Source organism: Trichomycterus rosablanca, chromosome 17 (assembly GCF_030014385.1).
Source record: "Trichomycterus rosablanca isolate fTriRos1 chromosome 17, fTriRos1.hap1, whole genome shotgun sequence".
Classification (NCBI taxonomy): Eukaryota; Metazoa; Chordata; class Actinopteri; order Siluriformes; family Trichomycteridae; genus Trichomycterus; species Trichomycterus rosablanca.
The window spans coordinates 18,116,060-18,140,970 of record NC_086004.1 but is presented as its reverse complement, the minus strand read 5'-3'; the positions used below and the strand labels follow the sequence as shown (position 1 = coordinate 18,140,970).

Sequence of the window (24,911 nt, the reverse complement as noted above, 5' to 3'; positions counted from 1 at the left end):
CCTTTGTGAACCGATTAGTGTCTGTTGAAATATTAGAACTGCTCAGGTGTGCAAACTGGAGTTAAACTCATTCCATGTTGTCCATCAATCAACCATGAGCATAGTTCAGTTAGCAGAACACTGAACTTTCATGCTCTGTACTGCTTTGATCCCTGATCTTGGTGATTACAGTTACACAGTTGACAATTTTTAGCTGTACTTGGGTACTAAACTGGTGCACATACGCATAAGGCTATTGTTGTCAGAGTTGGAAACAAATGTCACTTTACAGTATGTTGAAAGTAAATGAGTTTGGATGGTCAGATATAATTCATAATTCCTTCAAGGAAAAGATTCTGCTTGTGATTTTACAAAGACGTATAGTACCACTAAGTTGACGTTTTCTTTGTCCATGTTTTTTTCTGCATGACTGTGTCTACTTCTGCACATGCTCCAACAATGTATCTTCACAGAGTGTGTGTGCTTAACCGGCCTGCTTGCAGTCACGACCTGTCTACTATTAAAAATGAATGGTGTATCATGAAGAGGAAACTTAGACAGTGGCGACCATGGACCGTTGATGTCTATGATTAAGGAAGAATATGAAAAAATTTGACTTGCAAAGCTGAAACAATTAGTATCCTCAGAAATACTGTCGAAGAATCCCGTAAATCCATCACTGCATATTATTTGGTGGCTTAAGTCAGCGCTTACTTTTCTTTATACATTGGAAAGGATCTTCAATCTTCACTTGTTTTTTTCACTCAAGTCAAACATGAGCAGAGTTCAAAAGCACGACCCTGGCAGGACTCGAACCTGCAATCTTCTGATTCGAAGTCAGACGCCTTATCCATTAGGCCACAAGGCCCTGGGTTGTGTGTTTATTTGTGTGTTGATTGTGGCCAGTTAATTTTTTTGCCTGGAATACAGTGATGAATATTACATTCACGGCATTTTAGCAGACGCTTTTACCCAAAGCGACTTACAGTTGTGACAGTATACAATCTAAGCAATTGAGGGTTAAGGGCCTTGCTCAAGGGCCCAACAGTGGCAACCTGGCAGCGGTGGGGTTTGAAATGGCAACCTTCTAATTACTGGTCTAGTACCTTAACCACTAAGCCAAAACCGCCCTTATTATTATTCAATGGTAGTTTAAGTTACTGCCTAATTTTCTTTATACATTGGAAAGGATCTTAATCATCCTAGGAGCCTAACCAAGTCTTGAAAGTCTCATAACCCTTGATAAATTCAGTTTCTTCACTTCAAATAAAACATGGGTGGAGTTTAAAGACACGACCCTGGCAGGACTCGAACCTGCAATCTTCTGATCCGAAGTCAGACGCCTTATCCATTAGGCCACAAGGCCTCAGTTCACGCTCAACCAAAACACTGTCACATCACTCCACTGCTGCACTCTCTTTACTGGCTTTCCAGTCTGTACCATGCAACCTAAGAGCCACTATTTTTTCTCATGTTGATCCTCCATCCAGAACTTGAGGAAGACAGGCACCAAGTCTCATTTCTGTACTAGCACCCAAGTGGTGGAATGAACCTCCCCTGTTTGTACATCTGAGTCTCTCACCATCTTTAAAAGACAAGGCAACAGGAAGCATAGAGTGACACCCTGTAGTCCCAAAAAGACCACATTTCCCACAAGACACTGCCCAAGTTAGGCAAAGTTCACGACACCTGGACTCAGCACTATATCAGTGTGATTGTGGGTCAATGTAGTAAATCCATCATTGCATAATATTTAAGGGAAATATTTGGTAGCTTAAGTTAATGCTTATTTTTCCTCATACATTGGAAAGGATCTTTATCTAACCAGGTCTTGTAAGGCTCAGAATCTGTGATATGTTCAGCTTCTTCACTTTTTGTTTTCACTTGAGGCAAACATTATTTAGCTTCCTCAATCAAGTCAAACATGGACAAAATTCTACATCACAACCCCGGCAGGACTCGAACATGCAATCTTCTGATCCGAAGTCAGACGCCTTATCCATTAGACCACGAGGCCTTGGGCTGCCTTTTTTTGTGTTTTGCATTGTTTTTTTTTTCTCTAGGAATGTTGGAAATCCATCAATGTATGTATATTATTTGAGAGGAATAAACAGTGTTCTCAGAAACTTTATTATGTTCATCTTGTTCACTACTTGTCAAACATGGGCAGAATTCAAAACCACGACCCAGGCAGGACTCGAACCTGCAATCTTCTGGATAAAAGGCGTCTGCTAAATGCTGAAAATGTAAATGTAAAGTTAAATGTAAATCTTGTTCACTTGTTTTTTACTTGTCAAACATGGGCAGAATTCAAAACCTCGACCCTGGCAGGACTTGAACCTGCAATCTTCTGATCCGAAGTCAGACGCCTTATCCATAAGGCCACAAGGCCTCTGCTTGTTAACAGCTTTTAACTAACCGAAACACTGCCACATCACCTCTCTGCTGCGTTCTCCTTACTGGCTTTCCAGTCTGTACCATGCGACCTTTGAGTCACTAGTTTTGCTCATGTTGATCCTCCACCCAGAACTTGAGGAAGACACCAAGGCTCATTTCTGTACTCGCACCCAAGTGGTGGAATGAACTTCCCCTGTTTGTACATCTGAGTCTCTCATCATCTTTAAAAGACAATTAAAGACACACCTCTTTACTAAGCACTCAGGCTAGCATGCACTTACTAACCTTCTGTAGCATCTTATTTAAATTTTAGTAATTTAAAAAGTTAAAGATCTTTTCAAGCATTTATCTATGCAAAACATGAATAGGAATGTTGGAAATCCATTGTTGTATATTATTTGAATGGAATAATCAGTGGTAGGTTGATTTTATTTTATAGTAGCTCATGTTAATGCTAATTTTCTTTCAAGTCTTGTTAGGAATGTCAGAAATCCATTGATGTATATTATTTGAGGGGAATAATCAGTGGTAGGTTGATTTTATGTAATAGTAGCTGAAGTTAATGCTAATTTTTCTTCATACATTGTAAATGATCTTTTCCAAGTGTTGTAAGCCTCTGCATTTTTTATATGTTTAGCCTCTTCACTTGTTTTTTTCACTCAAGTCAAACATGGGCAGAATTCAAAACCTCGACCCCGGCAGGACTCGAACCTGCAATCTTCTGATCCGAAGTCAGACACCTTATCCATTAGGCCCCTGCATTTTTTTCTTTTGTTTGCATTTTTGTGTGTTAATTTTGGCTAATAATGCTTTGAGCACTTGTGAGTCTATTGGATCTGTGCATGTTTTTGTGGAAGGAAACTGGAGCATCTGGAGGAAACCCATGCAGACATGGGAAGAACATGCAAACTCCACACTGAAAGGTCCCAGACCACTCCATCTGGGAATCAGACCCAGGACCATTGTGCTGTGAGGCAACACTGTGCTGCCCTACAATGAGTAGTCCAGTACATTAACCATTGAGTTATTATTGTAACAGGGTGATCGCCTTCCATTGCGTCCACAGGCAACAGGAGGCATAGAGTGACACACTGAAGTCCTAAAAAGACTACAGTTCCCATGAGACACTGCCCTAGTTAGACAAAATTCATGACACCTGGACTGAGCACTATATCAGTGTGATTGTGGATCAATGTAGTGCTGAGTCTTTGTCATTCTGAGACTAAGACACTAAGTTAGCTGCTGTGTGTGTGAAACGTGTTAAGTAAACAAGTCAAGCAGAAAGATTTCGCTTTCTTAACCCTCCTGTTATGTTATGGGTCAAACTGACCCGGGAACATCATTGCTGTTCCTGAGAAATAAACATAACAGGAGGGTTAAACAAAACATCTAAAAGTAAAATGATAATTACCCCAAGATTATGATCAGTGTTGTTGGAGGGTACAAGGGGCTGATCACCTTCACTAATAATAATCACTAGTAATAATTCTCCCCTTTGTGAACCGATTAGTGTCTGTTGAAATATTAGAACTGCTCAGGTGTGCAAACTGTAGTTAAACTCATTCCATGTTGTCCATCAATCAACCATGAGCATAGTTCAGTTAGCAGAACACTGAACTTTCATGCTCTGTACGTTTACTTAAAGATTTACTCCCAGCTATTGTAGAGCCCCTGCTTACATTAATCAATGCATCCCTTAGCCTTGGATATGTACCTAAATTGTTTAAAAGTGCTGTTATTAAACCCCTGATTAAAAAACCTAATCTTGATCCACATGTACTAGCTAATTATAGGCCAATTTCAAACCTTCCTTTTGTCTCTAAGATATTAGAAAAAGTCGTTTCCAAACAGTTATGTTCTTATTTGAATGAAAATTGTATTCATGAAAAATTTCAATCAGGATTTAGACCCAATCATAGTACCGAAACCGCATTAATTAGAGTAGTTAACGAGTTGTTAATGTCTTCTGATAATGGATGTGTCTCTTTTCTTGTTCTATTAGATCTTAGCGCAGCGTTTGATACGGTCGATAATAACATTTTACTGGAGAGGCTAGAAAATACAGTAGGTGTTAAAGGACTCGCACTCTCTTGGTTTAAATCATATCTGACTGACCGCTCTCAATTCGTTTATGTAAATAATAAATGCTCGGAAACTACAAAAGTAAAGTATGGTGTTCCACAGGGGTCGGTACTGGGACCGCTATTATTTACACTCTATATGCTTCCACTAGGTGAAATTATTCATAAACATGGCATAAACTTTCACTGCTATGCAGATGACACACAGCTGTATATATCAGCCAAACCAAATGATACTGACACAATCAGTAAGATAGAAGATTGTGTAAACGACATAAAAAACTGGATGTCGTGTAATTTTCTTTTACTTAATTCAGATAAAACTGAGGTTTTACTTGTTGGCTCTAAAGCTGCAAGAGACAAGTTGTCTAACCTGGTGCTAAACTTAAACACGTTCTCTGTTACTCCCAGCCCAGATGTAAAAAACTTAGGTGTCACAATAGATTCAGATCTCTCATTTGATACACACGTTAATAATATTACTAGAGTTGCTTTCTATCATTTGCGTAACATTTCTAAAATAAGAAATATACTATCTGTTAATGACGCCGAAAAACTGATCCATGCGTTTATAACTTCTCGGTTAGATTATTGTAATGCTCTTCTAACTGGATGCTCTGGTAGATCCTTAAACAAACTCCAGTTAGTTCAAAATGCAGCAGCTCGAGTGCTAACTAGAACTAAAAAATTTGACCATATTACTCCTGTTCTATCATCTCTACACTGGCTGCCAGTTAAATTTCGCATTGATTACAAAATACTTTTACTAACTTATAAAGCGCTACATAGTCTGGCTCCACAGTATCTGAGTGAACTTATTAATCACTACAGCCCAGCGCGTCCACTTCGTTCACAAGATGCAGGGTTACTTATAGTTCCTAAAATTAAAAAGACCACGGCTGGTGGAAGAGCATTTTCTTACAAAGCTCCACAACTCTGGAATAATCTTCCTGCCTCTATTCGGGATTCGGACACAGTCTCAATGTTTAAGTCTAGACTGAAAACATATTTATTTTCTCAGGCTTTTGATTAGAATAGACAAAGGCGCAGAGCTTGGGGGTTCTTGGTCATAGAAACTTGTGGTGATCAGGGATGTTGGGTTGCTGTCGTTCTGCCTCTCTTGTCCGATCACTCAGGTTTGGTGACGGTGGGGAGATGGGCGCTGATGTCCTGTGAAAGCCTTCATGACCTAGTTACCTGCTCGCTCTCCCTTTTAGTTATGCTGTAATAATTAGGGCTGCCGGAGTCTAAAACTCTCTGTAAAACTGTTTGTCAACTAGCATTGTGCATTATTAACTACATTCTCTGTTGTTTTACCCCGAGGGCATTCTGATGGAAACCTGTTTACCCGCCGAGGTTAAGGATTGAAGTCGAGACTGCCGGGACAACGATGCTTCTCCTGTCAGATGTGACGGGTCTGGAGTAATTGCAACGACAAGAAATCACTACAGACTTTATTGAAGACTAGAGCGGATAACAACTCTATTATTATTTAATTGTTTATTTATCTATTTATCACCAGTTATGACTTTTAGATCATTTAATTCTGTGTTTGTATGATTTGTGTAAATCGTGTATTTATTTAAAGTATCCTCCAGGCCACCCATGAAGGATGGGCCCTGCTGAGTCTGGTTCCTCTCAAGGTTTCTTCCTGTAATTTTCAGGGAGTTTTTCCTTGCCACAGTCGCCCTCGGCTTGCTCAACAGGGGTTTTTGTATCTGTTGGTCCTGGATTTTGTAAAGTTGCTTTGAGACAATGTCTATTGTAAAAAGCGCTATATAAATAAAGTTGACTTGACTTGACTTGACTTGTACTGCTTTGATCCCTGATCTTGGTGATTACAGTTACACAGTTGACAATTTTTTGCTGTACTTGGGTCCTAAACTGGTGCACATACGCATAAGGCTATTGTTGTCAGAGTTGGAAACAAATGTCACTTTACAGTATGTTGAAAGTAAAAAGCCAAAACTGCCCTTATTATTATATTATTATTCAATGGTAGTTTGTTACTGCCTAATTTTCTTTATACATTGGAAAGGAGCTTAACCAAGTCTTGAAAGTCTCATAACCCTTGATATATTCAGTTTCTTCACTTCAAATCAAACATGGGTGGAATTTAAAGACACGACCCTGGCAGGACTCGAACCTGCAATCTTCTGATCCGAAGTCAGACACCTTATCCATTAGACTACAAGGCCCTGAGTTGTGTGTTTATTTGTGTGTTGATTGTGGCTAATTCATTTTTTTCGCAATAAATACAGTGACGCATAATGTTATTCAATTGTAGTTTAAGTTACTGCTAATTTTTCTTCATACATTGGAAAGGATCTTAATCATCCTAGGATCCTAACCAAGTCTTGAAAGTCTCATAACCCTTGATATATTCAGTTTCTTCACTTTAAATTAAACATGGGTGGAGTTTAAAGACACGACCCTGGCAGGACTCGAACCTACAATCTTCTGAATCGAAGTCAGACGCCTTATCCATTAGGCCACAAGGTCTCAGTTTGCTTTGGTTTTTGTGTTTTGCAATGTCGGAAATCCATTATTTTATATTATTTGAGGGGAACAATCAGTGGTAGGTTTATTTTATTTATAGTAGCTCAAGCACTTGTTTTTTTCACTCGTCAAACATGGGCAGAATTCAAAAGCACGACCTCGGCAGGACTCGAACCTGCAGTCTTCTGATCCGAAGTCAGACACCTTATCCATTAGGCCACGAGGCCCCTGCATTTTTTTTCTTTTTCATTTTGGCTACTAATGCTTTGAGCACTTGTGAGTCTATTGGATCTGTGCATGTTTTTGTGGAAGGAAACTGGAGCATCTGGAGGAAACCCATGCAGACATGGGGAGAACATGCAAACTCCACACTGAAAGGTCCCAGACCACTCCATCTGGGAATCAGACCCAGGACCATTGTGCTGTGAGGCAACACTGTGCTGCCCTACAATGAGTAGTCCAGTACATTAACCATTGAGTTATTATTGTAACAGGGTGATCGCCTTCCATTGCGTCCACAGGCAACAGGAGGCATAGAGTGACACTCTGTAGTCCTAAAAAGACTACATTTCCCATGAGACACTGCCCTAGTTAGACAAAATTCATGACACCTGGACTGAGCACTATATCAGTGTGATTGTGGATCAATGTAGTGCTGAGTCTTTGTCATTCTGAGACTAAGACACTAAGTTAGCTGCTGTGTGTATGAAACGTGTTAAGTAAACAAGTCAAGCAGAAAGATTTCGCTTTCTTAACCCTCCTGTTATGTTATGGGTCAAACTGACCCGGGGGAACATCATTGCTGTTCCTGAGAAATGAACATAACAGGAGGGTTAAACAAAACATCTAAAAGTTAAATGATAATTACCCCAAGATTACGATCAGTGTTGTTGGAGGGTACAAGGGGCTGATCACCTTCACTAATAATAATCACTAATAATAATTCTCCCCTTTGTGAACCGATTAGTGTCTGTTGAAATATTAGAACTGCTCAGGTGTGCAAACTGGAGTTAAACTCATTCCATGTTGTCCATCAATCAACCATGAACATAGTTCAGTTAGCAGAACACTGAACTTTCATGCTCTGTACTGCTTTGAGCCCTGATCTTGGTGATTACAGTTACACAGTTGACAATTTTTAGCTGTACTTGGGTACTAAACTGGTGCACATACGCATAAGGCTATTGTTGTCAGAGTTGGAAACAAATGTCACTTTACAGTATGTTGAAAGTAAATGAGTTTGGATGGTCAGATAAAATTCATAATTCCTTCAAGGAAAAGATTCTGCTTGTGATTTTACAAAGACGTATAGTAAGTCTCACAATCTTCACTTGTTTTTTTTCACTCGTCAAACATGAGCAGAGTTCAAAAGCACGACCCTGGTAGGACTCGAACCTGCATCCTTCTGATTCGAAGTCAGACGCCTTATCCATTAGGCCACAAGGCCCTGGGTTGTGTGTTTATTTGTGTGTTGATTGTGGCCAATTCAATTTTTTGCCAGGAATACAGTGCTGAATATTACATTCACGGCATTTTAGCAGACGCTTTTACCCAAAGCGACTTACAGTTGTGACAGTATACAATCTAAGCAATTGAGGGTTAAGGGCCTTGCTCAAGGGCCCAACAGTTGCAACCTGGCAGTGGTGGGGTTTGAAACTGCAACCTTCTTATTACTGGTCTAGTACCTTACCCACTAGGCCAAATCAGCCCTTATTATTATTCAATGGTAGTTTGTTACTGCCTAATTTTCTTTATACATTGGAAAGGATCTTAATCATCCTAGGAGCCTAACCAAGTCTTATAACCCTTGATATATTCAGTTTCTTCACTTCAAATCAAACATGGGTGGAATTTAAAGACACGACCCCGGCAGGACTCGAACCTGCAATCTTCTGATCCGAAGTCAGACGCCTTATCCATTAGGCCACAAGGCCTCAGTTCACACTTAACCAAAACACTGTCACATCACTCCACTGCTGCACTCTCTTTACTGGTTTTCTTGTCTGTACCATGCAACCTATGAGCCACTATTTTTTCTCATGTTGATCCTCCATCCAGAACTTGAGGAAGACAGGCACCAAGTCTCATTTCTGTACTAGCACCCAAGTGGTGGAATGAACTTCCCATGTTTGTACATCTGAGTCTCTCACCATCATATTTGGTAGCTTAAGTTAATGCTTATTTTTCCTCATACATTGGAAAGGATCTTTATCTAACCAGGTCTTGTTAGGCTCAGAATCTGTGATATGTTCAGCTTCTTCACTTTTTGTTTTCACTTGAGGCAAACATTATTTAGCTTCCTCAATCAAGTCAAACATGGACAAAATTCTACATCACAACCCCGGCAGGACTCGAACATGCAATCTTCTGATCCGAAGTCAGACGCCTTATCCATTAGACCACGAGGCCTTGGGCTGCCTTTTTTTGTGTTTTGCATTGTTTTTTTTTTCTCTAGGAATGTTGGAAATCCATCAATGTATGTATATTATTTGAGAGGAATAAACAGTGTTCTCAGAAACTTTATTATGTTCATCTTGTTCACTACTTGTCAAACATGGGCAGAATTCAAAACCACGACCCTGGCAGGACTCGAACCTGCAATCTTCTGGATAAAAGGTGTCTGCTAAATGCTGAAAATGTAAATGTAAATGTAAAGTTAAATGTAAATCTTGTTCACTTGTTTTTTACTTGTCAAACATGGGCAGAATTCAAAACCTCGACCCTGGCAGGACTTGAACCTGCAATCTTCTGATCCGAAGTCAGACGCCTTATCCATTAGGCCACAAGGCCTCTGCTTGTTAACAGCTTTTAACTAACCGAAACACTGCCACATCACCTCTCTGCTGCGTTCTCCTTACTGGCTTTCCAGTCTGTACCATGCGACCTTTGAGTCACTAGTTTTGCTCATGTTGATCCTCCACCCAGAACTTGAGGAAGACAGGCACCAAGGCTCATTTCTGTACTCGCACCCAAGTGGTGGAATGAACTTCCCCTGTTTGTACATCTGAGTCTCTCATCATCTTTAAAAGACAATTAAAGACCCACCTCTTTACTAAGCACTCAGGCTAGCATGCACTTACTAACCTTCTGTAGCATCTTATTTAAGTTTTAGTAATTTAAAAAGTTAAAGATCTTTTCAAGCATTTATCTATGCAAAACATGAATAGGAATGTTGGAAATCCATTGTTGTATATTATTTGAATGGAATAATAAGTGGTAAGTTGATTTTATTTAATAGTAGCTCAAGTTAATGCTAATTTTCTTTCAAGTCTTGTAAGGAATGTCAGAAATCCATTGTTGTATATTATTTGAGGGGAATAATCAGTGGTAGGTTGATTTTATGTAATAGTAGCTGAAGTTAATGCTAATTTTTCTTCATACATTGTAAATGATCTTTTCCAAGTCTTGTAAGCCTCCGAATTTTTGATATGTTTAGCCTCTTCACTTGTTTTTTTCACTCAAGTCAAACATGGGCAGAATTCAAAAGCATGACCCCGGCAGGACTTGAACCTGCAATCTTCTGGTCCGAAGTCAGACGCCTTATCCATTAGGCCACGAGGCCCTGAGTTGTGTGTTTATTTGTGTGTTGATTGTGGCTAATTCATTTTTTTCGCAAGGAATACAGTGACGCATAATATTATTTAATTGTAGTTTAAGTTACTGCTAATTTTTCTTCATACATTGGAAAGGATCTTAATCATCCTAGGATCTTAACCAAGTGTTGAAAGTCTCATAATCCTTGATATATTCAGTTTCTTCACTTCAACTCAAACATGGGTGAAGTTTAAAGACACGACCCTGGCAGGACTCGAACCTGCAATCTTCTGATCCGAAGTCAGACGCCTTATCCGTTAGGCCACAAGGCCTCAGCTTACCTTGGTTTTTGTGTTTTGCAATGTCGGAAATCCATTGTTGTATATTATTTGAGGGGAACAATCAGTGGTAGGTTTATTTTCTTTATAGTAGCTCAAGTTAATGCTCATTTTGATGGTTAAGGGCCTTGCTCAAGGGCCCAACAGTGGCAACCTGGCAGCGGTGGGGTTTGAAATGGCAACCTTCTAATTACTGGTCTAGTAATTATCATCCTGAAGTTTGCTGACGACACTGCTGTGATAGGTCGTATCACTGGAGGAGAGGAGGCAGCCTACAGGAGTGAGGTGAACAGTCTGGTTACCTGGTGTTTGGACAATAACCTTACACTCAACATAGACAAGACCAAGGAGATGATAGTGGACATGAGGAGGGAGAGGAGACCTCATCAGCCACTGTTTATCCGGGACCTTGAGGTGGAGAGGGTGAACAGTTTTAAATACCTAGGGGTCCACATCAGTGATGACCTCACTTGGACACTAAACACCACACAGGTGTTAAAGAGGGCTCAGCAGCGGCTGTATTTCTTGAGGAGGCTGAGGAAATTTGGCATGTCACCCAAAATACTCAGCAACTTCTACCGCTGCATCATTGAGTCCATCCTGACCAATTGCATCACCGTGTGGTACGGCAGTTCTACTGTGAAGGATCGCAAACGCCTGGAGAGAGTGATAAAGACTGCAACGAAAATCACCAGGACGGCACAACCCTCTCTCCAGAGCATCTACCATCACAGAGTCCACAGGAGAACTGCGTCCATCATCAAAGACCCCACCCACCCCCAACATGGACTATTCACACTTCTACCCTCAGGCCGGAGATACAGAAGTGTGAAATGCAGGACAACAAGACTAAAGATCTCTTTCTTTCCCACAGCAATCAGACTCTTAAACAGCTGAGCTGATTATTCATTGACACTATCACACTTGCACACAATACTTGCACTATAACACATATGACTGTTTACAGGTCTACATACATTTATGTTTACACTACTGTCTTACATATGACTGTTTACAGGTCCACATACATCTGCACATGTATGTTTACACTACTGTCTTACATTTTGCACATGTAACTATACTGTCTGATTGCAATATATCTGCTCTTTTTTTTGCACAATGTACATACTTTTATTCATAACCGATTGCAATATATCTGCTCTTTCTTGCACAATGTACATAACTTTTATTTCTTAATTTGACTTTATATTATTATTACCTATTTGTACCTTGTTACATCATGTGTGGACAGCAAAATAAGAATTTCATTGTACAGGGAAACACGTTTCCTACTGTACATATGACAATAAAGCTTTGAACCTTGAACCCTAGTACCTTAACCACTAAGCCAAAACCGCCCTTATTATTATTCAATGGTAGTTTAAGTTACTGCCTAATTTTCTTTATACATTGGAAAGGATCTTAATCATCCTAGGAGCCTAAACAAGTCTTGAAAGTCTCATAACCCTTGATATATTTAGTTTCTTCACTTCAAATCAAACATGGGTGGAGTTTAAAGACACGACTCTGGCAGGATTCGAACCTGTAATCTCCTCATCTGAAGTCAGACGCCTTATCCATTAGGCCACGAGGCCCTGAGTTGTGTGTTTATTTGTGTGTTGATTGTGGCTAATTCATTTTTTTCGCAAGAAATAAAGTGACGCATAATATTATTCAATTGTAGTGTAAGTTACTGCTAATTTTTCTTCATACATTGGAAAGGATCTTAATCATCCTAGGATCCTAACCAAGTCTTGAAAGTCTCATAACCCTTGATATATTCAGTTTCTTCACTTTAAATTAAACATGGGTGGAGTTTAAAGACATGACCCTGGCAGGACTCGAACCTACAATCTTCTGAATCGAAGTCAGACGCCTTATCCATTAGGCCACAAGGCCTCAGTTTGCTTTGGTTTTTGTGTTTTGCAATGTCGGAAATCCATTATTGTATATTATTTGAGGGGAACAATCAGTAGTAGGTTTATTTTATTTATAGTAGCTCAAGTTAATGCTAATTTTTCTTCATTTATTGTAAATGATCTTTTCCAAGTCTTGAAAGCCTCCGCATCTTTGATATGTTTAGCTTCTTTACTTGTTTTTTTTCACTCGTCAAACATGGGCAGAATTCAAAAGCATGACCTCGGCAGGACTCGAACCTGCAATCTTCTGATCCGAAGTCAGACACCTTATCCATTAGGCCACGAGGCCTTGGGCTGCCTTTTTTTGTGTTTTGCATAGTTTTTTTTTTCTCTAGGAATGTTGGAACTCCATGAGGGGATTGATTAGACAAAATTCATGACACCTGGACTGAGCACTATATCAGTGTGATTGTGGATCAATGTAGTGCTGAGTCTTTGTCATTCTGAGACTAAGACACTAAGTTAGCTGCTGTGTGTGTGAAACGTGTTAAGTAAACAAGTCAAGCAGAAAGATTTCGCTTTCTTAACCCTCCTGTTATGTTATGGGTCAAATTGACCCGGCAACATCATTGCTGTTCCTGAGAAATGAACATAACAGGAGGGTTAAACAAAACATCTAAAAGTAAAATGATAATTAGTGTGACGTCACTTCCGGTGGTACGCACGCTGAGACGCTGAGACGCTAGCCTAGTTGTTTGTTTGTAGCCTTTAGCTAAATAACTTTTTATATACGTATGTTTTAAACATATAATTTATACGTTAATCTTCCGTGTGTTGTTGATTTAGTTTTATTTTGTTTATCGTAAAAAAGCGCTTGTGTTTACTAACGTAAATTCGTGCTGTGTTGGAAACTAGGAAACTTCTGCTACCGGCATCCGAACGAAGCCGGTTTTGTTTGTTTTTGTACTTCAGCGCATAAACATCATAATTATCCAGAATTAAAACCGTTTTCGGTCCGCACGAAGCGCGTTTGTGTTTGGTTGTGTTCTGTATTTCAGCTCTTAAAACACCTCTGTTTTGTGGGGAGTTATAACCGTTTCTGTTCTTAGGAAGCGCGTTTATTTGTTTTGTACACCAGCGCATAACACCGTTCTCCTTTAGAATTACAGCCGCTTTTGTCCGAACGAAGCGCATTTGTGTTGCTTTGGTTGGTGGTTTTTGTATTCCAGCTCATCATCGCCTGTTTCATCCGGAATTAAAGCCGTTCTTCTGTGACTACCAGCAGAAGCGCCGGTGAATCCAACATAAACATCATCTCCAACTCATCTTGTAAAGCTAAGTATATTACTTTGTTACTATGGCCCCAGCAGGAGCTTTGTATCCATGTTCCGAGTGTAATATGTTCAGTTATTCCTTCTCCGTGTTTAGTGATAACTTTACATGTGATAAGTGTAGATTAGTTGTTAGTCTAACGGAGAAGATCTCAGTGTTAGAAGGGCGCATTCGGGCGTTAGAACAGACTACTACTAGTGAGGACTTAGATTCAGCTGTAGCAGTCCCGAATGCCAGCAGTTCAGGTATAGAACCCCAGACTCCGGCATTAGAGCCCTCACAGCGGGGCGACTGGGTGACGTCTCGGCGACATAGTCGTAGGGAAAAGCACCGACCATCTCAGTTGCACGTGTCCAACAGGTTTTCCCCACTCAGTGAGCCACCCGCTGAGAAGCCTGTTAATGTAAGTGCTCTGGTTATAGGAGATTCTCAGCTCCGACACGTGCGTATTGCAACCCCCATAGAGACACCAGCAACCATAGTCACTTGTATTCCGGGGGCCAGGGCGCCTGACATCAGAGCAAACCTGAAAGTGCTGGCTAATGCTAATCGTAGATTTTCGAAGATTGTTATCCACGTCGGCACTAATGATGTTCGTTTACGGCAGTCTGAGGTTACTAAGAGTAATGTTAAAGAGGTGTGTGAGTTAGCTAGGTCGATGTCTGAGGCAGTAGTGTGCTCTGGCCCCTTACCGATTCGACCCAGTGGCGAAACCTACAGCAGGTTGTTGTCGCTAAACCGCTGGATGTCTAAATGGTGCTCAGAAAACTGCATTGATTTTGTAGATAACTGGTCCACCTTTGAGGGAAGGCCTGGTCTTTTGAAGCGGGATGGTGTCCACCCCACGTGGGAGGGTGCTGCTCGCATTTCTTGCAGCATAGGTGACAGGCTTTACCACCGCGTTAGTGTAGCGGCAGATAGTGTTAAATGACTATCCAGAGCCAAGACCAGGCAGCAGACTAACAGGCCTAACCGACTGTCTGCGAGTCGCCATCGGACGTCACCTGGAATCCTTAGGTCACAAACCATTGAGACTGTGTCTGTTTACCGTGGCAGGTGTAAGCCAAAACAAAATCAAAAAGTATGTCATAATAACTTAATTAAAATTAATCTAAATGAGCATCATGAAAACCCTAGTAAAGTTAAACTAAAGTTAGGACTTCTAAACATCAGGTCACTTGCATGCAAAACAGTAATTGTAAATGAAATAATTACAGATAATTGTCTTAGTGCCCTGTGTTTAACCGAGACCTGGGCTAGACCTGATGAGTATCTAGGTTTAAATGAAGCATCTCCTCCGGGTTACAGTTATGAACATAAGCCACGTCTTAGCGGTCGTGGTGGAGGAATAGCCACAATTTATGATAAAGACATAGGTCTTACTGTAAAATCAACTCCCATAACAAACTCGTTTGAAGTTCTTATCTCTGACATAACCAATAAATGTTCATCTGATAAAAATAGTATGTTTAAACTGGTTACTGTTTATCGACCCCCTGGTCCTTACTCAGAATTTCTTAACGAATTTGCCGATTTTCTTTCTAAATTAGTCTTATCAACTAAGAAAGCTCTAATTGTTGGTGACTTTAATATTCATTATGAGGATAAGTGTAATCCACTCAAAATTGCGTTTGACTCTATTTTAGAATCTTTAGGCATCACCCAAAATGTAACAGGACCCACTCACCACTGTAAACATACCTTAGATTTAATACTTACTTATGGTATAAACATAGACAACCTGGAAATTATACCACAGAATGACTTAATCTCTGATCACTCCCTACTAATATATGAAGTGTCCCTGTCCAATAATATACAGCAACCAAATCGTTTTAAATGTAAGCGCACTATTACATCTGCAACTGCAGCAGCGTTCATAAACTGCCTACCAGAATTACCAAATATATCAGCATCAGAACCTAAAGAACTAGATCAGGCAACTCAAAACCTAGAGACCGTACTGCGCACAACCTTAGATAACGTAGCCCCACTTAAAACTAAACTGATTAGGGAGAAAAAACTTGCTCCATGGTACAATGACCACACATGCGCACTTAAACAAGCAGCACGGAAATTAGAACGTAAGTGGCGTCACACTACACTGGAGGTGTATAAGATTGCTTGGAAAGATGCTCTAACTGAGTATAAACATGCACTTATAAAAGCTAAATCTGTATATTATTCATCCCTAATAGAGAAAAATAAAAACAATCCTAGATTCCTTTTTGAGACAGTGTCCAAATTAACTAAAAACGTCAATGAAACTGAATCTCATATACCGCCCGACTGTACCAGCGATGATTTTTTAAAATTCTTTAATGACAAGATAGAAAAAATACGACTTCAGAGTCAGAGTGTGTCACTTGCCAATGTTAAGTATGGACTCACTCCGAGCAGCATTGGTGATAATAGTAACGAGTTAATCCAACTAAATTCCTTTAATCCAATCTCCCAAAATGAACTAACTGTGTTGATTAAATCATCGAAGTCATCATCGTGTATACTCGATCCTGTTCCAACTCGTTTACTTAAAGATTTACTCCCAGCTATTGTAGAGCCCCTGCTTACATTAATCAATGCATCCCTTAGCCTTGGGTATGTACCTAAATTGTTTAAAAGTGCTGTTATTAAACCCCTGATTAAAAAACCTAATCTTGATCCACATGTTTTATCTAATTATAGGCCAATTTCAAACCTTCCTTTTGTCTCAAAGATATTAGAAAAAGTCGTTTCCAAACAGTTATGTTCTTATTTGAATGAAAATTGTATTCATGAAAAATTTCAATCAGGATTTAGACCCAACCATAGTACCGAAACCGCATTAATTAGAGTAGTTAACGAGTTGTTAATGTCTTCTGATAATGGATGTGTCTCTTTTCTTGTTCTATTAGATCTTAGTGCAGCGTTTGATACGGTCGATCATAACATTTTACTGGAGAGGCTAGAAAATACAGTAGGTGTTAAAGGACTCGCACTCTCTTGGTTTCAATCATATCTGACTGACCGCTCTCAATTCGTTTATGTAAATAATAAATGCTCAGAAACTACAAAAGTAAAGTGTGGTGTTCCACAGGGGTCGGTACTTGGACCGCTATTATTTACACTCTATATGCTTCCACTAGGTGAAATTATTCATAAACATGGCATAAACTTTCACTGCTATGCAGATGACACACAGCTGTATATATCAGCCAAACCAAATGATACTGACACAATCAGTAAGATAGAAGATTGTGTAAACGACATAAAAAACTGGATGTCGTGTAATTTTCTTTTACTTAATTCAGATAAAACTGAGGTTTTACTTGTTGGCTCTAAAGCTGCAAGAGACAAGTTGTCTAACCTGGTGCTAAACTTAAACACGTTCTCTGTTACTCCCAGCCCAGATGTAAAAAACTTAGGTGTCACAATAGATTCAGATCTCTCCTTTGATACACACATTAATAATATTACTAGAGTTGCTTTCTATCATTTGCGTAATATCTCTAAAATAAGAAATATACTATCTGTTAATGACGCCGAAAAACTGATCCATGCGTTTATAACTTCTCGGTTAGATTATTGTAATGCTCTTCTAACTGGATGCTCTGGTAGATCCTTAAACAAACTCCAGTTAGTTCAAAATGCAGCAGCTCGAGTGCTAACTAGAACTAAAAAATTTGATCATATTAGTCCTGTTCTATCATCTCTACACTGGCTGCCAGTTAAATTTCGCATTGATTACAAAATACTTTTACTAACCTATAAAGCGCTACATGGTCTGGCTCCACAGTATCTGAGTGAGCTTATTAATTACTACAACCCAGCACGTCCACTTCGTTCACAAGATGCAGGGTTACTTATAGTTCCTAAAATTAAAAAGACCAAAGCTGGTGGAAGAGCGTTTTCTTACAAAGCTCCACAACTCTGGAATAATCTTCCTGCCTCTGTTCGGTATTCGGACACAGTCTCAATGTTTAAGTCTAAACTGAAAACATATTTATTTTCTCAGGCTTTTGATTAATATAGACAAAGGCGCAGAGCTTGGGGGTTCTTGGTCATAGAAACTTGTGGTGATCAGGGATGTTGGGTCGCTGTCGTTCTGCCTCTCTTGTCCAATCACTCTGGTTTGGGTAGGAGAGGTGGGCGCTGATGTCCTGTGAAAGCCTTCATGACCTTGTTACCTGCTCGCTCTCCCTTTTAGTTATGCTGTAATAATTAGGGCTGCCGGAGTCTAAAACTCTCTGTAAAACTGTTTGTCAACTAGCATTGTACATTATTAACTACATTCTCTGTTGTTTTACCCCGAGGGCATTCTGATGGAAACCTGTTTACCCGCCGAGGTTAAGGATTAAAGTCGAGACTGCCGGGACAACGATGCTGCTCCTGTCAGATGTGACGGGTCTGGAGTAATTGCAACGACAAGAAATCACTACAGACTTTATTGAAGACTAGAGCGGATAACAACTCTATTATTATTTAATTGTTTATTTATCTATTTATTACCACTGTATGACTTTTAGATCATTCAATTCTGTGTTTGTATGATTTGTGTAAATCGTGTATTTATTTAAAGTATCCTCCAGACCACCCAAGAAGGATGGGCCCTGTTGAGTCTGGTTCCTCTCAAGGTTTCTTCCTGTAATTTTCAGGGAGTTTTTCCTTGCCACAGTCGCCCTCGGCTTGCTCAACAGGGGTTTTTGTATCTGTTGGTCCTGGATTTTGTAAAGTTGCTTTGAGACAATGTATATTGTAAAAAGCGCTATATAAATAAAGTTGACTTGACTTGACTTAATTACCCCAAGATTACGATCAGTGTTGTTGGAGGGTACAAGGGGCTGATCACCTTCACTAATAATAATCACCAATAATAATTCTCCCCTTTGTGAACCGATTAGTGTCTGTTGAAATATTAGAACTGCTCAAGTGTGCAAACTGGAGTTAAACTCATTCCATGTTGTCTATCAATCAACCATGAGCATAGTTCAGTTAGCAGAACACTGAACTTTCATGCTCTGGGGGGTATTCCCGAAAGCGGGTTTAACAAACTTTAAACTTAAACCTGAACTCCAAATTGACTTATCTCGCCGTGTCATAGCCGGAGTTTTCTGTTCCAGAAAAGCGGTTCAGGGTAAGATTACTCAATTCTGAGTAGATTAAACCCAGCAGAAGCGCATTCACGGTTAACTATAAACAGGCATTCTCAATGGAGTGGTGATGAAAGGATTCACCATGGATGTGAATGAAAGAAAAAGTAGTCCGTCATATTTTACACCAATAGAACTGTTCATTTTAATGTTTGCGTGTGCAGATCATGAAAACGTTTTAGACATAACAGTAATACAGCAGTGTCCGTAAAAAAGACGTCGCAAAGGGCAAAAAAATGTGAATTAATGTGTGAGTTTGAATTAAATAAAAAAACTTTTTTAAACATAATTCAAGAATCTGGCAAATGTTTAATATGTCAGTTGTAATATTTGTCTCGATTTTACACGTTTTTCCCTTTAATTTACTCAATCTAGGTGTAATCCAAGTGGAATCAGATGCACATAGCAGCAGATAAAAATGAAATACAAAAACTGTCTATGTTCAAGGCATGTTTATTACATGTAGATCATTCGTTTGTAGTGCATAAACTGTGGAATATTAAGAACTGCATTGGTACAGTCTGAACACTTTTATTAGCATCTCTCCAGTGATTGGTGGTTTTGAGCCTCCTGCAATTGTTAGTGATCTAAATGTCCCTAGATCCTTATGAGTATAAATAATGTTCTTTAATACAAAAAAAACCCCACTGTTGAAGGACAATAAAGAAACCATCTCCTCTGCCTCAGAGTGGGATGATACTGGGAGGCCTACAGAGGTACAGTATATGTTGAACATAGAGCATGGCATTTCATTTGATCTACCATGATAATGTGTATGACTGTCCTCTAACAGAATGTGATGGGCAGTTCCCAATCAGATGAGGGACCATCCACATCCAAAGCTCAGCTTAGAACAAATGTCTTACCAAATATCTGAAATATTTAGAAAAAAAAAAAGCTATGTTTGATCATAACATGCTATTTTTGCCTCTTTCTTTCAAGTTGGGTGTAAATGATCTATATAAGGTCCATCTGGAGAAACTAATTGCAAAGTGTGATCCTCAGGTGGAGCATATAAAACAGACAAGGCTAGAAATTCAGCCTTCGGGAATACCCCCCTGTATTGCTTTGAGCCCTGATCTTTCGGGAATACCCCCCTGTACTGCTTTGAGCCCTGATCTTGGTGATTACAGTTACACAGTTGACAATTTTTAGCTTTTCTCTATCTAAAACCCTGTTACTGTACTTGGGTCCTAAACTGGTGCACATATGCAAAAGGCTATTGTTGTAGAGTTGGAAACAAATTTCACTTTATAGTATGTTGAAAGTAAATGAGTTTGGATGGTCAGATATAATTCATAATTCCTTCAAGGAAAAGATTCTGCTTGTGATTTTACAAAGACGTATAGTACCACCAAGGTGACATGTTTTCTTCGTCCATGTTTTTTTCTGCATTAATATGCCTTATTCTGCACATGCTCCAACAATGTAGCTTCACAGAGTGTGTGTGCTTAACCGGCCTGCTTGCAGTCACGACCTGTCTACTATTAAAAATGAATGGTGTATCATGAAGAGGAAACTCAGACAGTGGCGACCATGGACCGTTGATGTCTATGATTAAGGAAGAATATGAAAAAATTTGACTTGCAAAGCTGAAACAATTAGTATCCTCAGAAATACTGTCGAAGAATCCCGTAAATCCATCATTGCATATTATTTGGTGGCATATGTCAGTGCTTACTTTTCTTTATACATTGGAAAGGATCTTGTAAGTCTCACAATCTTCACTTGTTTTTTTCACTCAAGTCAAACATGAGCAGAGTTCAAAAGCACGACCCTGGCAGGACTCGAACCTGCAATCTTCTGATTCGAAATCAGATGCCTTATCCATTAGGCCACAAGGCCCTGGGTTGTGTGTTTATTTGTGTGTTGATTGTGGCCAATTCAATTTTTTGCCAGGAATACAGTGATGAATATTACATTCACGGCATTTTGGCAGACGCTTTTACCCAAAGCGACTTACAGTTGTGACAGTATACAATCTAAGCAATTGAGGGTTAAGGGCCTTGCTCAAGGGCCCAACAGTTGCAACCTGGCAGTGGTGGGGTTTGAAACCGCAACCTTCTAATTACTGGTCTAGTACCTTAACCACTAGGCCAAAACTGCCCTTATTATTATATTATTATTCAATGGTAGTTTGTTACTGCCTAATTTTCTTTATACATTGGAAAGGATCTTAATCTTCCTAGGAGCCTAACCAAGTCTTGAAAGTCTCATAACCCTTGATATATTCAGTTTCTTCACTTCAAATCAAACATGGGTGGAATTTAAAGACACGACCCCGGCAGGACTCGAACCTGCAATCTCCTGATCCGAAGTCAGACACCTTATCCATTAGGCCACAGGGCCCTGAGTTGTGTGTTTATTTGTGTGTTGATTGTGGCTAATTAATTTTTTTCGCTATAAATACAGTGACGCATAATGTTATTCAATTGTAGTTTAAGTTACTGCTAATTTTTCTTCATACATTGGAAAGGATCTTAATCATCCTAGGATCCTAACCAAGTCTTGAAAGTCTCATAACCCTTGATATATTCAGTTTCTTCACTTTAAATTAAACATGGGTGGAGTTTAAAGACACAACCCTGGCAGGACTCGAACCTACAATCTTCTGAATCGAAGTCAGACGCCTTATCCATTAGGCCACAAGGCCTCAGTTTGCTTTGGTTTTTGTGTTTTGCAATGTCGGAAATCCATTATTGTATATTATTTGAGGGGAACAATCAGTGGTAGGTTTATTTTATTTATAGTAGCTCAAGTTAATGCTCATTTTTCTTCATTTATTGTAAATGATCCTTTTCCAAGTCTTGAAAGCCTCCGCATCTTTGATATGTTTAGCTTCTTCACTTGTTTTTTTCACTCGTCAAACATGGGCAGAATTCAAAAGCACGACCTGAACCTGCAGTCTTCTGATCCGAAGTCAGACACCTTATCCATTAGGCCACTAGGCCCCTGCATTTTTTTTCTTTTTCATTTTGGCTACTAATGCTTTGAGCACTTGTGAGTCTATTGGATCTGTGCATGTTTTTGTGGAAGGAAACTGGAGCATCTGGAGGAAACCCATGCAGACATGGGGAGAACATGTGGAAGGAAACTGGAGCATCTGGAGGAAACCCATGCAGACATGGGGAGAACATGCAAACTCCACACTGAAAGGTCCCAGACCACTCCATCTGGGAATCAGACCCAGGACCATTGTGCTGTGAGGCAACACTGTGCTGCCCTACAATGAGTAGTCCAGTACATTAACCATTGAGTTATTATTGTAACAGGGTGATCGCCTTCCATTGCGTCCACAGGCAACAGGAGGCATAGAGTGACACTCTGTAGTCCTAAAAAGACTACATTTCCCATGAGACACTGCCCTAGTTAGACAAAATTCATGACACCTGGACTGAGCACTATATCAGTGTGATTGTGGATCAATGTAGTGCTGAGTCTTTGTCATTCTGAGACTAAGACACTAAGTTAGCTGCTGTGTGTGTGAAACATGTTAAGTAAACAAGTCAAGCAGAAAGATTTCGCTTTCTTAACCCTCCTGTTATGTTATGGGTCAAACTGACCTGGGGGAACATCATTGCTGTTCCTGAGAAATGAACATAACAGGAGGGTTAAACAAAACATCTAAAAGTAAAATGATAATTACCCCAAGATTACGATCAGTGTTGTTGGAGGGTACAAGGGGCTGATCACCTTCACTAATAATAATCACCAATAATAATTCTCCCCTTTGTGAACCGATTAGTGTCTGTTGAAATATTAGAACTGCTCAGGTGTGCAAACTGGAGTTAAACTCATTCCATGTTGTCCATCAATCAACCATGAGCATAGTTCAGTTAGCAGAACACTGAACTTTCATGCTCTGTACTGCTTTGGTCCCTGATCTTGGTGATTACAGTTACACAGTTGACAATTTTTAGCTGTACTTGGGTACTAAACTGGTGCACATACGCATAAGGCTATTGTTGTCAGAGTTGGAAACAAATGTCACTTTACAGTATGTTGAAAGTAAATGAGTTTGGATGGTCAGATATAATTCATAATTCCTTCAAGGAAAAGATTCTGCTTGTGATTTTACAAAGACGTATAGTAAGTCTCACAATCTTCACTTGTTTTTTTTTACTCGTCAAACATGAGCAGAGTTCAAAAGCACGACCCTGGTAGGACTCGAACCTGCAACCTTCTGATTCGAAGTCAGACGCCTTATCCATTAGGCCACAAGGCCCTGGGTTGTGTGTTTATTTGTGTGTTGATTGTGGCCAATTCAATTTTTTGCCAGGAATACAGTGATGAATATTACATTCACGGCATTTTAGCAGACGCTTTTACCCAAAGCGACTTACAGTTGTGACAGTATACAATCTAAGCAATTGAGGGTTAAGGGCCTTGCTCAAGGGCCCAACAGTTGCAACCTGGCAGTGGTGGGGTTTGAAACCGCAACCTTCTAATTACTGGTCTAGTACCTTAACCACTAGGCCAAAACTGCCCTTATTATTATATTATTATTCAATGGTAGTTTGTTACTGCCTAATTTTCTTTATACATTGGAAAGGATCTTAATCATCCTAGGATCCTAACCAAGTCTTGAAAGTCTCATAATCCTTGATATACTCAGTTTCTTCACTTCAAATCACACATGGGTGGAGTTTAAAGACACGACCCTGGCAGGACTCGAACCTGCAATCTTCTGATCCGAAGTCAGACTCCTTATCCATTAGGCCACAAGGCCTCAGTTCACGCTCAACCAAAACACTGTCACATCACCCCACTGCTGCACTCTCTTTACTGGTTTTCTTGTCTGTACCATGCAACCTATGAGCCACTATTTTTTCTCATGTTGATCCTCCATCCAGAACTTGAGGAAGACAGGCACCAAGTCTCATTTCTGTACTAGCACCCAAGTGGTGGAATGAACTTCCCCTGTTTGTACATCTGAGTCTCTCACCATCTTTAAAAGACAAGGCAACAGGAACCATAGAGTGACACCCTGTAGTCCCAAAAAGACCACATTTCCCACAAGACACTGCCCAAGTTAGGCAAAATTCACAACACCTGGACTCAGCACTATATAAGTGTGATTGTGGGTCAATGTAGTAAATCCATCATTGCATAATATTTAAGTGAAATATTTGGTAGCTTAAGTTAATGCTTATTTTTCCTCATACATTGGAAAGGATCTTTATCTAACCAGGTCTTGTAAGGCTCAGAATCTGTGATATGTTCAGCTTCTTCACTTTTTGTTTTCACTTGAGGCAAACATTCTTTAGCTTCCTCAATCAAGTCAAACATGGACAAAATTCTACATCACAACCCCGGCAGGACTCGAACATGCAATCTTCTGATCCGAAGTCAGACGCCTTATCCATTAGACCACGAGGCCTTGGGCTGCCTTTTTTTGTGTTTTGCATTGTTTTTTTTTTCTCTAGGAATGTTGGAAATCCATCAATGTATGTATATTATTTGAGAGGAATAAACAGTGTTCTCAGAAACTTTATTATGTTCATCTTGTTCACTACTTGTCAAACATGGGCAGAATTCAAAACCACGACCCTGGCAGGACTCGAACCTGCAATCTTCTGGATAAAAGGCGTCTGCTAAATGCTGAAAATGTAAATGTAAATGTAAAGTTAAATGTAAATCTTGTTCACTTGTTTTTTACTTGTCAAACATGGGCAGAATTCAAAACCTCGACCCTGGCAGGACTTGAACCTGCAATCTTCTGATCCGAAGTCAGACGCCTTATCCATTAGGCCACAAGGCCTC

General features: G+C 39.7%; 19 non-coding genes across 19 annotated transcripts; all 19 read right to left on the bottom strand.

Moving 5' to 3' along the window:
- Positions 1-774: 774 nt before the first annotated feature.
- trnar-ucg (transfer RNA arginine (anticodon UCG)) lies at positions 775-847 on the bottom strand. The gene has a single exon. It is a non-coding gene; the product is annotated as a tRNA-Arg (tRNA).
- Positions 848-1,272: 425 nt separating this feature from the next.
- Positions 1,273-1,345, bottom strand: trnar-ucg (transfer RNA arginine (anticodon UCG)). The gene has a single exon. It is a non-coding gene; the product is annotated as a tRNA-Arg (tRNA).
- A 953-nt stretch (positions 1,346-2,298) lies between these two features.
- Positions 2,299-2,371, bottom strand: trnar-ucg (transfer RNA arginine (anticodon UCG)). Its single transcript has one exon. It is a non-coding gene; the product is annotated as a tRNA-Arg (tRNA).
- A 4,211-nt stretch (positions 2,372-6,582) lies between these two features.
- On the bottom strand, positions 6,583-6,655 carry trnar-ucg (transfer RNA arginine (anticodon UCG)). The gene has a single exon. It is a non-coding gene; the product is annotated as a tRNA-Arg (tRNA).
- A 231-nt stretch (positions 6,656-6,886) lies between these two features.
- Positions 6,887-6,959, bottom strand: trnar-ucg (transfer RNA arginine (anticodon UCG)). Its single transcript has one exon. It is a non-coding gene; the product is annotated as a tRNA-Arg (tRNA).
- Positions 6,960-7,110: 151 nt separating this feature from the next.
- trnar-ucg (transfer RNA arginine (anticodon UCG)) lies at positions 7,111-7,183 on the bottom strand. The gene has a single exon. It is a non-coding gene; the product is annotated as a tRNA-Arg (tRNA).
- A 1,147-nt stretch (positions 7,184-8,330) lies between these two features.
- On the bottom strand, positions 8,331-8,403 carry trnar-ucg (transfer RNA arginine (anticodon UCG)). The gene has a single exon. It is a non-coding gene; the product is annotated as a tRNA-Arg (tRNA).
- Positions 8,404-8,817: 414 nt separating this feature from the next.
- On the bottom strand, positions 8,818-8,890 carry trnar-ucg (transfer RNA arginine (anticodon UCG)). Its single transcript has one exon. It is a non-coding gene; the product is annotated as a tRNA-Arg (tRNA).
- A 783-nt stretch (positions 8,891-9,673) lies between these two features.
- trnar-ucg (transfer RNA arginine (anticodon UCG)) lies at positions 9,674-9,746 on the bottom strand. Its single transcript has one exon. It is a non-coding gene; the product is annotated as a tRNA-Arg (tRNA).
- A 699-nt stretch (positions 9,747-10,445) lies between these two features.
- Positions 10,446-10,518, bottom strand: trnar-ucg (transfer RNA arginine (anticodon UCG)). Its single transcript has one exon. It is a non-coding gene; the product is annotated as a tRNA-Arg (tRNA).
- Positions 10,519-10,749: 231 nt separating this feature from the next.
- On the bottom strand, positions 10,750-10,822 carry trnar-ucg (transfer RNA arginine (anticodon UCG)). The gene has a single exon. It is a non-coding gene; the product is annotated as a tRNA-Arg (tRNA).
- Positions 10,823-12,654: 1,832 nt separating this feature from the next.
- Positions 12,655-12,727, bottom strand: trnar-ucg (transfer RNA arginine (anticodon UCG)). Its single transcript has one exon. It is a non-coding gene; the product is annotated as a tRNA-Arg (tRNA).
- A 236-nt stretch (positions 12,728-12,963) lies between these two features.
- trnar-ucg (transfer RNA arginine (anticodon UCG)) lies at positions 12,964-13,036 on the bottom strand. Its single transcript has one exon. It is a non-coding gene; the product is annotated as a tRNA-Arg (tRNA).
- A 7,884-nt stretch (positions 13,037-20,920) lies between these two features.
- trnar-ucg (transfer RNA arginine (anticodon UCG)) lies at positions 20,921-20,993 on the bottom strand. The gene has a single exon. It is a non-coding gene; the product is annotated as a tRNA-Arg (tRNA).
- Positions 20,994-21,424: 431 nt separating this feature from the next.
- Positions 21,425-21,497, bottom strand: trnar-ucg (transfer RNA arginine (anticodon UCG)). Its single transcript has one exon. It is a non-coding gene; the product is annotated as a tRNA-Arg (tRNA).
- Positions 21,498-21,728: 231 nt separating this feature from the next.
- trnar-ucg (transfer RNA arginine (anticodon UCG)) lies at positions 21,729-21,801 on the bottom strand. The gene has a single exon. It is a non-coding gene; the product is annotated as a tRNA-Arg (tRNA).
- A 1,499-nt stretch (positions 21,802-23,300) lies between these two features.
- trnar-ucg (transfer RNA arginine (anticodon UCG)) lies at positions 23,301-23,373 on the bottom strand. Its single transcript has one exon. It is a non-coding gene; the product is annotated as a tRNA-Arg (tRNA).
- A 431-nt stretch (positions 23,374-23,804) lies between these two features.
- trnar-ucg (transfer RNA arginine (anticodon UCG)) lies at positions 23,805-23,877 on the bottom strand. The gene has a single exon. It is a non-coding gene; the product is annotated as a tRNA-Arg (tRNA).
- Positions 23,878-24,836: 959 nt separating this feature from the next.
- On the bottom strand, positions 24,837-24,909 carry trnar-ucg (transfer RNA arginine (anticodon UCG)). The gene has a single exon. It is a non-coding gene; the product is annotated as a tRNA-Arg (tRNA).
- Between the last annotated feature and the right edge of the window lie 2 nt (positions 24,910-24,911).